Here is a 12,819-nt window from a genome sequence, read left to right as displayed (position 1 = left end):
AAATCCAGACCCTGGAGGAAACTCACACTTAAGTAGGGAGGACGGATCTTCAAGCAAAGACAGCTTGGAGGAGAGGCAGCGTGAAGCCGGGGATCAAAGGGTGGGCTCTGGGCTAGATCCAGCCCAAGCACAGCAAGCGCTTCCTAAACGTCAGCAGTTATGCTAAGTGTTGGCATATTGAGGGGCATTTATGGGAGTCCAGGGCAAGGAGACTGCCACTCTGCCTAGTGGCAGAGATGAGGATCAGCAGGATGATGGCAGCTGCTCAGATGTTGAGACTTAAAGCAGAGTAGGACTGTTGTCAGAGAAGGCAATAGCACCCCACTCCAGTACTCTTGCCTGGAAAATCCCATGGGTGGAGGAGCCTGGTAGACTGCAGTCCATGGAGTCACTAAGAGTTGGACATGACTGAGCGACTTCACTTTCACTTTTCACTTTGATGTGTTGGAGAAGGAAATGGCAACCCACTCCAGTGTTCTTGCCTGGAGAATCCCAGGGACGGGGGAGCCTGGTGAGATGCCATCTATGGGGTCGCACAGAATCAGACACAACTGAAGTGACTTAGCAGCAGAAGCAGCAGCAGCAGGACTGTTGTGGTGTGGTTGAGGGTGTTCCTTTAACGGGCCATGGAGGGAACATCAGTCTATACAGGATAGTGACAGTCATGTGGCAGGACAGTTTTGGGGGCCACAGAGGTGACCAGTGAAAGTCACTCAGTCATGTCCGACCCTTTGCGACCCCATGGACTATACAGTCCATGGAATTCTCCAGGCCAGAATACTGGAGTGGGCAGCCTTTCCCTTCTCCAGGGGATCTTCTCAACCCAGGGATCGAACCCAAGTCTCCCACATTGCAAGTGGACTCTACCAGCTGAGCCACCAGGGAAGTCCAAGCATACTGGAGTGGGTCGCCTCTTCCTTCTCCAGTAGATCTTCCCAACCAGGAATTGAACCAGGGTCTCCTGCATTGCAGGCGGATTCTTTACCAGCTGAGCTACCAGGGAACCCTGATCAAGAGCCTGAGTATCACAGTCCCTATAAACCAGGCCAGGTGTTTGACCTTCTAGAAGTGTTGGAAAGCTCTGGTGGAGTTTAAAGAGGGCAGGGACGTGTAGCCCGCTAGGCTCCTCTGTCCACAGGATTTTTCCAGGCAAGAATACTGGAGTGGATTGCCATTTCCTTCTCCAGGGGGATGTTCCTGATCCAGAGATGGAACCAGCAGCTCCTGCATTGACAGGCAGATTCTCTACCACTGAGCCACCAGGGAAGCCCACTAAATACTTAAAAGATCTTTAACAGTGGGGCGGAAAATGAATGGGACATGGATAAGAGGGAAGGAAGGGGGGAAAGTTAAGCAGCCTTCCCAATGACCTACAGAGGAGACGGTGAGGACTGAATTATGTGGGTGGCCCAGCAGGTAACGATAACAGTGAGACCAAAGTGACTCAGCAGCCAGTCTCATCCCCGAGCTCCGGCACCGCCTGGGCGTAGGAAGCAAGGGATGGAGAAGCTCAGGATGACTCCTGGTTTCTGATGTGGGGAACGTGCCTGAGGGCGGCGTTTGCTAAGTAGAGAACAGCTTTGGAGATGAGGACGCAGAGGTAGAGACGTGTACGTGATGCTGCCCGTGTTTATTTACTGAGTTCCAAGAGCTTCTGGGACATTCAGGTGGAGGTTGGTGCCTGAGACGTCCAAAGGCACAGAGACCGGGCATAGGAGAGACATCCCTCTGGAGACAGAGAGCGACAGGGGGCAATTGCGGTGGTGAACTTGGATGAGACGGAGAGACGCTTGGGGAGCCCGTCAAGGGGGCTGAGACAGACAGGCGGGGGGGGGGGGTGAGACAGACAGGCGGGGGGTGGGTGCTGAGACAGACAGGCAGAGGCGGGGGGCGCTGAGACAGACAGGCAGGGGGCGGGGCTGAGACAGACAGGCAGGGGGGGGTGCTGAGACAGACAGGCAGAGGGGGGGGCTGAGACAGACAGGCAGAGATGGGGGGCTGAGACAGACAGGCAGAGAGGGGGGGCTGAGACAGACAGGCAGGGGGGACTGAGACAGACAGGCAGGGGGGCGGTGAGACAGACAGGCAGAGAGCGGGGAGGGACACCTCGAGAGCCAGAGATCATAGCCTGCAAAAGACTGAGTTTCAAGAAGGTTCCAAAAGGCATCCTTTAGGTGGGGTCCTTTGGATTTCGTGGTGGCTGATGGCTCTGGGGGGAGGCATCGAACAGACGGAAGGTCCTTCAGTGAGAGAACTGTCCCGCCTCTAAGAGCTGCAAAAGGCAACCACGTCCAGCTCCGCCCGATAGGAAAAGGCAGGTGCACAGAAAGCGCCCGCATTTCAGAAGAAAAACAGATCCTTGGTTTCACCGAAACACTCTCTCTCCCCGAGTCAAAATGGTTTTACCTCTGAAATGTAGACACTAGATTGTTCTAGTGTTAGCTAGATTAGCTGTGTCCTAACTCAGAGATAGTATACATCACTGAAAAAATTCACACAATTACAGACTCCACCAGTAACATCACCCCATAGCCTTTAAGATACAAGTGCCGATAACCAGATAGGTTAACACCTTGAACCTCTTCTCCTCTGGGAAATAGTGAACCCACTAAGATTTCAGCACAGCAGCACCCTACCCCCGCCCCTCACCATCCTCATGATCAATGCAATAATTAGGTTCCATATTTTTACTCAATCAATATTTATTAAGAACTGGTATGTGTGTCACGCTGTGCCGAGCATCATGGAGCTTCCTATGTGCCTGGCACAACGCAGCACTCAGCGTTGGCGGTGGCTGTGGTTTAAGGCATCTGAGATGGTTCCAGCCTTCTCAAAGCTTACAGTCTGGTTGGAGGGGAGAGACGCACACAAGCAGGGTAACCCGGGACCTGTACAAACTCCACAGGAACAGAGATGTGACCTGAGGCCCTAGCACCAGGCCCCCCCCATCCCTGGGAGATCGTGTCGGGGACCATCGGAGTCTAGGAGAACACGGTGGATGGGAGAAGGCTTTGCTGACCTGACCTGAATCTTACTGAATCCATCCACTCTGTGTGCCCTTCGGACGGTGTAAGAGTTCTCCACCTTAGACTGTAGACCCCTGTATGGATCGGCAGTGAGCCCTACATGGCTTTCCAGGCGCTCCTTCGCACCCAGATGGACACTTACTTAAGCTTCTGATAGTGACCCTAACAGCCCTGCTGCTGCATCCCGCTCCGCACTGACAAGTGTCCGCTGTCGCTCACGCTTCCTGCTCCTCCTTCCCGTCTTTGATGGTGTACTGGCATGGTGTTCCTGAACGGCTCGCTCGTGTATCATTAGTAATAACAGACACCGAGGTTACCATAATTATCCCGTCACCTTTTGTCAGGGTTTAGGGCACAGGACATTTCCCACGGAGGTCTCAAACCACTGTTCCCTGGCTGCCTGGCAAACTGGGAGGCCACTGGAGCAACTTCCCTGACCCCCAGCTGACCTGTGGGGATCAATGAACAATTAATTACTATCATCCTGCTCCGGGAGAGAGAGCACGCTGCCATTTCTCAATTACAAGTGGACGGGCCCCTTGGCTGACAGCTGCCTGTCGGCTGAGCCCACCCTCTGATGATTCTGCAACACCGCGTGCACCCACAGGCACACGCGTGTGAACACCCGGGACACACTTGAGATTGCATCCGTTCCCCCACCGAGGCTGCCCACACCCCCACCCACAATCGCTCTAGAGTCTGACCCAGATCACACTCCATTTCCCTGATGGACGACGTGGCTCCTCTTCCATGACTGTCTGAGGGTAGGGGTGGCTCATTGCCAAGTCGGGATCTGGGGAGATTTGTCTTCTCTGCACTTCCGGCCACACCTCTACAGAGGAAAACTTCGTATTTGACCCCTTCACCTCTTTCTGCATCTTCAGGGCTCCCTTCACCCCGCCCTGACCGCTCTGCATCCTCCCCAGCCAGCCTGACAACATAATGTCCACCTCTCCTCCCCGTATAATAAAGTGCCTTCAGCACATCCTCTTTTTCAGGACCGCTTTCCCCATCCCCAATTAGTAACCAAAGTTGGACTGGTCAATTCCAGCTAAGATTCTCAAGGCTGCGGGCCGACATCTCCAGGTACTCCTCCTGTGAATGACTATGGCATTTCATCCCAAATTTAAAAGGGCAAGTGTGGTGACATCTTCAGAGGCTCTGGTTCAGCCTGGAGGTGGGAGCGGGCTACGTGTGGTCATAGAAGCTCTGAGAACATCAGGTATGCATTTTTCTACTTCATTTCCACAATAAACTCTCTGAAGACCGTTCATCCCATTAGGAAGATCCACAAATACATTAACCAACACTTTTTTTTGGTTGTGTGCAACAGAAACCCAACACAAAAAAGGGGAGAAAACACACAGCCTCAGTGGACTAGAAAGCCAGAAGTATGTCTAGCTCAGCCTCTAGCAAGGGGCCCAAGTTTTTGAACAATATCACTAAGACTTGATCTCTGGTTTAGCTTTCCTCCCAAGCTGGGTCTCTCTACTAGGGTTCCCCCAAATTCCCAGTCTTAACATTGCCATGCTTAGTCACTCAATCATATCTGACTTTGCGACCCCAAGGACTGTAGCCCACCAGGCTCCTCTGTCCATGGGGATTCTCCAGGCAAGAATACTGGAGTGGGTTGCCATGCCCTCCTCCAGGGGATCTTCCCAACGCAGGGATCAAACCCAGGTCTCCTGCATTACAGGTGGATTCTTTACCATCTGAGCCACCAGGGAAGCCCTCCGTTACCCACGTCATCGGCAACCTCCATGAACAAAAAAAGCTGCTGTTTCTGAGAAAGAAAAGGTCCAAAGAAAGTCCCAGTATTTTGTCCCCTGGTCTAACCTGAGTCTAGACAAAGCTATGGGTTTCCCAGTAGTCACGTACGGATGTGAGAGTTGGACCATAAAGAAAACTGAGCACCGAAGAATTGATGCTTTTGAACTGTGGTGCTGGAGAAGACTCTTGAGAGTCCTTGGACTGCAAGGAGATCAAACCAGTCCATCCTAAAGGAAATCAGTCCTGAATATTCACTGGAAGGACTGTTGCCGAAGCCAAAACTCCAATACTTTGGCCACCTGATGCAAAGAACTGATTCATTGGAAAAGACCCTGATGCTGGGAAAGATTGAAGGCAGGAGGAGAAAGGAATCACAGAGGATGAGATGGTTCGGTGACATCTCCAACTCGAAAAACATGAATTTGAGTAAGCTCCAGGAGCTGATGATGGACAGGGAAGCCTGGCATGCTGTAGGCCATGGGGTTGCAAAGAGTTGGACCCGACTGAGCCACTGAACTGAACCCTGAGCTAACCTGAGTCAAACTTTATCCTTGAACCAATCACACTGACTGGGTGCTTGGAATGTGAAAATTCGGACAATCCCTTCTCCTCCTGAGCTCCCGATCCTAAGACCCACAGCAGGCCAAGCCTATGGCCAACCAGGTCCCTGATGACTGTCTTGGGGTAAAAGCACTTTGCTAACCCAAAGCTTGGCTTTTGGAGCCAGTGACTATTTAGAGGAACTGGCAAGCCCGTGATTTCTGGTCCCTTGTCAAGAAATCAAAACCACCTTAAAAATTAATGATGCATGTAATATCCTCATCAGAATACCTGGCACCAGGGGAAGTCCTCAACAATTACAGTTATTAAAGGTATACAGCGATGATCCTACGCCTTATATTTTAACTCCTTACTCCAGACTTAGAAGAGAGAAATGTTGTAATAAACACTTCTGGTTTCTTTCCCCACCCCTCACCTGTGCTCCAGGGAGAGAAGGAGCGACTTGTCTGCTCGGGGAGATCAAGGAGAACTGGGCAAATCCAGTAGGTCACAGCTGCCAGGAGCCGGGTCCCTGAGTGGATATGGGCATGTTCTGGATTCTGCTGCCCTCCGGCCCTGCCCACCACCATCCTCTTGGGAGCGGAGCGTCTCTTGAGAAAGCCGATCACGGAACATGTAATTTCAGAGAGGAGAGCTGCTGTCCAGTTTTATGAGAGATTCCTAGGCTTCGGGTGACTCTTTGATCTTATTTAGCTCTTTAATTCGGAGAAGGCAGTGGCACCCCACTCCAGTACTCTTGCCTGGAAAATCCCATGGACGGAGGAGCCTAGAAGGCTGCAGTTTATGGGGTTGCTGAGGGTCGGACACGACTGAGCGACTTCACTTTCACTTTTCACTTTGATGGATTGGAGAAGGAAATGGCAACCCACTCCAGTGTTCTTGCCTGGAGAATCCCAGGGACGGGGGCGCCTGGTGGGCTGCCATTGCACAGAGTCGGACATGACTGAAGTGACTTAGCAGCAGTAGCAGCAGCTCTTTAATTGGTTAAAGAGAACCAAGAGGGGAGAAAGTTTAAGCAATGAACACCTCTCCCACTTGAAGTACAAAATAGCAACTATGATTATATGTGCTCAGTCCCCCAGTCGTCTGATTCTTTGTGACCTATGGACTGTAGCCCACCAGGCTCCCTCTGTCCATGGGATTCTCCAGTCAAGAATACTGGAGAGGGTTGCTCTTTCCTTCTCCAGGGGGTCTTCCTGACCTGGGGATCAAACCTGTGTCTCTAGCACCTCACACATTGCAGGTGGGTTCTTTACTACTAGTGCTACCTGGGAAGCGCAACTATTATTATTATTATTACTGTAACTATTACTGTTACCATTATATAGGCAGTCTTCCCAAACCCCAAAGCAGTAGGGGAGCCAGGCCGGCCCTAGCTATGACTCTCACTTTTCCTCCCAAGAAGAATCATCAGGGTTGGACGTCCCTCTCCTGAGAACTGAGTCTTGTCCTCGGCAGAAAGCACAAAAATAATTGGAAAGCCCTGTCCTGGTCCTACAGAGCACTCCAGCTCCTTGGGGCTCGGGCACTAAATCATACGACAAGCCCATATATCTGCCCAGGAAAGAAAGAAGGCAATTGAAACCCAGTATTTAAAGGCGGCCTCAGATTTATCCCCCATCTCGACAGCCTACAGAACATTGGAGAATAGACCCTGCCTTTCTTTGGACAATAAAACAGGATCTGCTGTCCAGGAATTGGCCCTGAGAAAGTTCATTATTCATCCTCATGTGACCTTCCTGAGAACCAAGAACCGCTGGCCCAAAACTCTTCATTTTAACAGTTTTCTCCTTCCACTCATTTGCAAAGCAAGTATTGTCCTTCCAGCATCCCAAGATGCTTTGCTTTTTGTGCATTCTAACGGAGGAAAATCTTACCTGCCAGCTTTGTTACCCAGTGCCCCATCCTTCTCCACTGGACCCCCATCGTGATCCCAGGAAGGATTTTTAAGACCCAATATTCTGGCTTGGCTTGTTCCCATTCATAAAGTTTCTGTGTTGTTTGGACATTAATGAACTAAATCCAAGTCCTCAGCCTATTTCCTTACCCCCTAACTTGACTTGGGGCTTTCCTGCTGGCTCAGCTGGTAAAGAATCCGCCTGCAGTGTGTGAGACTTGGGTTCTATCCCTGGGTTGGGAAGATCCCCTGGAGAAGGGAAAGCCTACCCACTCCACTAATCTGGCCTGGAGAATTCCAATGCACTGTATAGTCCATGGGGTCGCAAAGAGTTGGACACAACTGAACAGACTTTCTCTTTCGTTTTCACTTGACTTCGAAGTTTGCTAGTTCCATGTCAAGCTGGTTATCTAAAGCAGTCAATCAGTCTTCACACCTCATCTGCAGGCAGGGGAGTCCAGCCACCCTGCAAGGCCAGGCAGGATGCATCACCCACAGCTGTCGGTCCAGAGAACTGCGGGCAGCCCTGGATGCCGGTAACCCCATCCCTGCATCAGCCGCAGAAGCTCGTATTATTGTTGACAATGAACATGATCCAAGAAACTCACATAAATCAATCACCGCAATTAAATTTTTAAAAAGTTCTTGATCTTCCAGGGTCAATGTATCAGTGGCTTGCGTTTTCAACGTTGCCAGTGGAGTTAGAGACATTTCTGAGAGTATGATTTCGAGACTTGTGCTGTGAGACTGGCTTCTGTTGGCCCTCAGACCTGGTTCCTGGGCTCAGCATCTGATGCTCCTTCACGCTTCTTTCTCCATGCCCACCCTCCGCCTGCACCCTCAGCCCCAAAGCCACCCTCTGGCTGCCCACAGGACCTTCCATTTCTCCTCCCTCCTCTCCCCGAGAGTACCAGCCTAGACATTCTCTGGTGCCACAGGACCTCTATTAGCTTTCCTAGGGCTGCACGGCTGGGTGATTTAAATGACGGTTTATTGTTGCCCGGTCCTAGAGGCCAGAAAACTGAAATTTAAGTGTGGGAAGGATCAATTCCTTGTGAGGGCCGTTCCCAGCCTCTCCCCTGGGTTGTAGACAGCCGTCTTCTCCCTGTCTGCATGTCCTCGTCTCTCTGAGTATCTGTGTCCACATGTCCCCTTCTTATGAGGACAGTCACACTGGCTGCGATCCAGTCACACTGCGTTAGGGTTACCTCTGGAAAGACTCTCTAAATGAGGTCACTTTCTGAGGTGAGGGGGTGGGTCAAGACTGCGACATAGGAATTTGTCGTTGTTCAGTCGCTTAGTTGTGTCCGAGTCTGCGACTCCATGGACTGTAGCCTACCAGGCTCCTCCATCCATGGAATTTTCCAGGCAAGAGTGCTGGAGTGGGTTGCCATTTCCTTCTCCAGGGGATCTTCCCAATCCAGGGATCAAACCCTTGTCTCCCACATTGCAGGCAGACAGTTTGCCATCTGAGCCACCTGGGAAGCCCGCTCATAAGACGGCTTTTAGTCTAAGATGATAACTGGCCCCACCCCTCCACCATCCCTCCCACTGAGGGCAGGGACTGTGTCTTAGACTGTTTCAGTCTAAGTTTCTGCCTGCCATCCGGTGGCACTTAATTCACACCCCCTCGGCATGCCTCCTCCACGCTGCACTGCCCCTCATGGTGACAGCTAGGCCTGCTGGCTACAAGGATTCCTGAGCTGCCCAGAACGGGTAGAGAGGAGGGGAGCCCAGAGCCAGCCTACAGCGGCACCACTGCCCGAATGACCTGGGGGCACCCTCGCCGTCTATACCTACTCCATCCTCCAGGGAGCCGCCGCTGGGCACACGGGTGCCTCCCTGGGCAGAGCCTGCAGCCAGCTCATTCTCAGCGCCACTTCCTAATCTTCCCGGTGGTTCCAGGAATCCAGCCCTGTGCACTAATGGGCCCCTGTCATTAGAGGCTTGGCAGGCGCTCACACGCCAGGGCTCCCCAAAGCCCCGGAGAGCTGGCCAAGGGCTGAGAGGCACCAAGGCCATTTTCAAAAGCCAAAGGGCAACAGGAGCACAGTCGGACGTTTTTTTGAAACCTGCATTTATTTAGTAAATAATGTATGTTAATGCAACATAGGCTGTATGATGTAATAATTATGGAAACGACCTGCGCCTGCCATCCAGGCTTCAGGGGCCTTCCGGAGCCGCTCAGCCAGGGTCTTATAGCCCCTCCAGCCGAGCCTGCTCCTTGGGTCAGGGGCTCAGCCCCTACCCATCCCCACCCGTCCCCACCCCCACCGCCCACCCTATCCCCTGCTGGGCTGCCTACTTCTCCGCAGACCTCCCTTCTCACACCAATCCCCCCACACCCACCACCCTCCACTGGCCCTCCTGGACCCCCAGGACGCCCTGACTCGGCCACCCTGCAGTCATCACCAGGCTCATAAAGCCGCCTCACCCTGTTGCCACTCTGTCTCTAGCTGACACAGGAGGGGCCGCTGCACAGGAGCCGTCTTCTAGGTCTGTCTCTAAGCAAATCCTGGAGCTACAGAGCCCCACCCTCTGTACCCTGTTTGGATCGGTTTAATTATTATCAGTGCATCCTTATTTATATTGACCTTATATACCAGGGCACCAGGGCATTGCTAGGCACCGAGTCAGAATTATTCCAACTTCAGTTGGCTAAAACCTGAATGTCAAGTCAGATCCATGTTTGTTTGGAGGCACTTATGTGGGATAGATCCTCTGGAGAAGGGAATGGTCATCCCTTCCAGTATTCTTGCTTAGAGAATTCCGTGGACAGAGGAACCTGGCAGGCTACAGTCCATGCGGCTATGAAGAGTCAGACATGACTGAGTGACTAACACTTTCATATGTGATAGAGGGCAGTGATTAACTGCAAAGGCCTGGGTAACTTTCTGGGGTGATAGGTCCTAATTCTTGACTGAAGTGGTTGTTACGTGGATGGATACATTTTTCTATACCCATTAAAATCTGCATTTTACAGTTAAAATTTGCATTTTAAATTATACCTCTACAAGGTTGATTTAAGAAAAAAGCTAACATCATGAAAACAACACCTAGAACCAGGCTTCCTTGTCTTCTGATTACTTTGAGGCTCTAACTGCTTCCTTGGAAAGATCCATTCTAACAACCAATTATTGTGACATCTTGTCATTCAACAAAATATAACAGCAGAACTTTTCCTTCGACTCACCAGAAAACCGCAGGTGATTGGCACTGCTATACGACTTCCATAATTTCATCTTCACCTGCTGGGTGTAGATACATTCTTTTCCTTTAATTAATGCAAAAAGTTAGCTTGCATTATATTCATTTAGCTATACATGAGAGCAGCATGTTGTTACTGCAACAACTGACTGTCTTGGACTATAAGTCCCTGGCTGCAAAGGCGAGAATGTGTGTGTTAGTCGCTCAGTCGTGTCCGACTCTTTGCAACCCGATGAACTGTAGCCCGCCAGGCTCCTCTGTCCATGGGATTCTCCAGCCAAGAATATTAGAGTGGGTTGCCATGCCCTCCTCCAGGGGATCTTCCTGACTCAGGGATCGAACCTGGGTCTCCTGACTTGCAGACAGATTCTTTACCCTCTGAGCCACCAGGGAAACCCTGAACAGAAGCTTTTATTTTACCTGAGGGTTGTTGTTATGGAAAAGGCAACAATCAGGCCCAAAGCATCGTTTAGCCCAGGGGTCCCCAACCTCGGGGCTGTGGATGGGTACCTGCTGTCAGATCAGCAGTGGCATTAGATTAAAGTTCACAATAAATGCAATGTGTTTGAATCATCCCAAAACCATCCTCCCTACCCCGTCCGTGGAAGTGATGTCTTCCCTGAAATCGGATTCTGGTGCTTCAAAGTGGACTGCTGATTTTAGCTCATCCATCAGCTCCCATCCGGTTTTCCAGGAGTCAGTGAAATGACTGTAAGCATTCTACAAAGAAGAAAATCTCATCATGTCGGCCAGAAATCACTTCATATAATATTTGAATCTTTGCTTGCTACAGTTAACTTTTGCTATCTCGCCAGAGAAATTTCGAGCTCCTCTCTAGAAGAGAATGATTAATGGTATAAAACAAAATGTTTAATGCTTTACTAAATAGTGTTAGTAATACCAATATGATGCTTGGTCTGAATTTTCTTTCTTTGAAAAAAAAAGAAAGGCTAAGTCGTGAATAGATAAATATGATCACCAACGGTCAAGTTGAATAAGGGAGGTTACATTTCCCTGAGCCTTGAAACAAGGATAATAAAATACTGCTTTTGCAGAGTCCCTTTCTTGGAAGAAGAGCTCATAAAACTTTATCATACATATATTTGCTCTAGTAATGTAATCATTCAATCTCCCTCCTGCCTTTCTGAAGGCATCTTTACTACCCTGTGGCAGGGACCCCAGACTAATTGTGTTTACAGAGAGTGTCAAACCAGCGTCTGGAAAAGCCTGGTTTTCTGAGGGAATTCAAGAGTGAAAAACCCCACATGATTCTCCCCTTTATCAAAACACATTCTCAGGGTTTGGGACAACTGTAACCAGTGTCCCAGTGAAGCCATGGGCTCGTTGTGTTGATTAACCTTATCTGTACTCTCCTTATTCATCCTCTTGGTCACACAGACTGCCGTGGGAGAGTAAATATTGCCCCAGACCTTACCTTTTCACCTCTTCCTAATCTTCCTTCAGGGACTCCTAGCAACTGCCCTGCCCCGAGAACCCAGGGACAACGTGGAAGGGTAGAAACTCAGATAAAGCAAGGAGTCTTCCACCAGTATCAAGCCAGGGGAGGGCAGCTGACAGGCTCCATTCTGGGGTCTTCCTCAGAGAAGGTAAGCTCACGCTCAGCAGTGTGTCTGCCTCTCCCCCAGAAGGCCCTTTCTTCTTCCCTTTGGTCCAGAGAAACAAAAAGCCAAACACTCCCGTCTGCAAGTAGAGTGTGCCCTTGTTCGTTGTTCAGTCGCTCAGTCGTGTCCGGCTCTTTGCGACCCCATGGACTGCAGCTCGCCAGGCTTCCCTGTCCTTCACCATCTCCTGGTGTTTGCCCAAACTCATGTCCACTGAGTGAGTGATGCCATCCAACCATCTCAGCCTTTGTCGTCCCCTTCTCTTCCTGCCCTCAATCTTTCCCGCCATCAGAGCATTTTCCAATGAGTTGGCTCTTCACATTAGGCGGTTTACCAAAAGGGAGAGAAGGATATCTGATGCCCTGTAACACGCTTTCCCTGTAAGCTTCGGATGGCATTGGCTCCCTTGGCACCTCTGTTTGCACACCTGTTAAAAAGGGGAGGAATATCTGACAGTCCTAGGCAAGATATCTGTTTTGTTTCAGTTAGGGAATATATGTGTGTATTTTAAATATGTATCTGTTTATTTGGCTGCACCGGGTCTTAGTTGTAGGACAAAGGATCTTTGATCTTCATCACAAGATGCAGGATCTTTTGTTGGGGCGTGTGAATTCTTAGTTGCGGCATGGGGGATCCCTTTCCCTGAGCAGGGATTGAACCAGGGCACCCCTGCATGGGGAACGTGGAGTCTTAGCCACGAGACCACCAGGGAAGTCCCTAGGCAAGACATCTGCAA

The sequence above is a fragment of the Bos javanicus genome, chromosome 24 (genome assembly GCF_032452875.1).
Source record: "Bos javanicus breed banteng chromosome 24, ARS-OSU_banteng_1.0, whole genome shotgun sequence".
NCBI lineage: Eukaryota > Metazoa > Chordata > Mammalia > Artiodactyla > Bovidae > Bos > Bos javanicus.
Note: the sequence above shows the minus strand (reverse complement) of the source record.